Below are 1808 nucleotides of genomic sequence, written 5' to 3'. Positions count from 1 at the left end.
TAAGTCCATATGAATAGTAATATTGATCTAAGGAATATATAGTTTTGTATTCATTTTCTTCTTTGTTTTTGATTTATTTTTCAATTAGTAAAATTGTTTTACTTTGTTATGGAGCTACAAGCCTACAAGATGTTTTATTTAGCACTATTTTTTGGATTTTGTACAATGCAAGTTATGTAGCATCAGACTTAGAGTGATAAACTACTTTTATGTTCCATTTGTCCACAAATTTTTTGTTACAATGTTTCAAACTCTCAACTTAGCTTAGTCAAAGAATTTGATATGATTTTACTCTCTTTTTTTATTTATTGTTTTTTTTATTTTTTTTTTATTATTTTTTTTATTTTTTTGTAATGATGGCCTCTCGTTCTTTAATCTCGTCATCACTTGTATTAAAGTTATTATGGCATATTAGAGATCAAGCTAAGTTACAAAGTATAAACCAATAATCATTTCCCTAAAACTATAAAAATACGAGTGAAAGATTAGAAAGAATAAATACACTCCAAGGTGGCCGAAAAAACATATTCATGGTTGCTCCATGTTAGTAATGCAACCTTCTCACAACCCTTTATTGATGTGTAATGGTTACAATACAATAATTGCACAAGATAAAAAGGGATTGTCTAATTACATTTTAGGACATAAAAATATGTTTGCTTTTGCTATAATGCTATATAGCTTGTCCTTTTTTACTTTGGCACCTAACCTAATAAGCTGATGAAGTTTTTGAGATAATATACTTGACATTTGAGTTTAAATCCCATAATCTATATTCATGTCTTGAAGACTTGGCTCCTTGTTTTTTTACAAACACATTTGACATTTCTTATTACAGAGGAGTTTCATACACATCAAAAGCCAAAAATATGAGGCAAATATACCTTACCTTTCTTACAAGAAGCATATAAAATTAAGTTCCCAACTTTATTAGGCACCACTCACACGCTTGTTAAACACCATGAGGTTTATGAAATTAGCCATAACATTGGCACTTGTAACAAATGTATCATGTCAAGAACAATACACTGCTACTTCCACAAAGCTCACCAACAGCTGTTGCAGGGCAACTTTGCATAAGTAAGTGTGGCACTTGCCCTGTCACTTGCTCCTCATCACCACCGCCGTCACCAAAGCCACCACCCCCGGTCCCCACAACTATCCTCACACCACTAAACCCACCATCACCATCGTCTACTCCAAAGACTCCCCGTTTACCACCACCACTGGAAACCACTCTAGCTACCACAACCGCAACTTCCACCACTACTCCCCCCATCTCCTCTGGAGGTTACCTGTCACTACCGTCTCCCAAGGTGCCACACCCACCACCATCAAGAGTTTATTTCATGCAATCAGTTTACAAAATTTATTAGCTGTTAAAAAAAAAAAAAAAAAAAAAAAAAAAAAAAAAAAAAAAAAAAAACAAAATATAATGCACCAGCCGGGAATCGAACCCGGGTCTGTACCGTGGCAGGGTACTATTCTACCACTAGACCACTGGTGCTATTTTGATATTGACATTTCGCTTTTACAATAAATCTAAACAACAGAAATGCCACAGTATTAGATTTTAGTCTAAGCATGGAATATTACTTGGATAAGGATATCATAATTTTTTTTCTTAAATGAGGTTGACTATAATGGAACAAGGAAAAAAAAAAAAAAAAATTTAAAATGTCGCACGACCTTTCTTTACATCATTTAAATTCAGCCTTATTTTATTTTTACGACATAAAATATATGGTATGATTTCTACTTTGTTAGCTATTGTGAAGTCGAAAAATGAAGGGGTTGGTCTACACTAT

At 33.1% G+C, this 1808-nt stretch overlaps 1 non-coding gene across 1 annotated transcript; it reads right to left on the bottom strand.

Annotated features, from left to right (window-relative positions):
* Window positions 1–1436: 1436 nt before the first annotated feature.
* Window positions 1437–1507, bottom strand: TRNAG-GCC. The gene has a single exon. It is a non-coding gene; the product is annotated as a tRNA-Gly (tRNA).
* Between the last annotated feature and the right edge of the window lie 301 nt (window positions 1508–1808).

The sequence above is a fragment of the Chenopodium quinoa genome, unplaced genomic scaffold, assembly GCF_001683475.1.
Source record: "Chenopodium quinoa cultivar QQ74 unplaced genomic scaffold, ASM168347v1, whole genome shotgun sequence".
NCBI lineage: Eukaryota > Viridiplantae > Streptophyta > Magnoliopsida > Caryophyllales > Amaranthaceae > Chenopodium > Chenopodium quinoa.
Note: the sequence above shows the minus strand (reverse complement) of the source record. Positions and strands in the feature narration are given on the sequence as shown.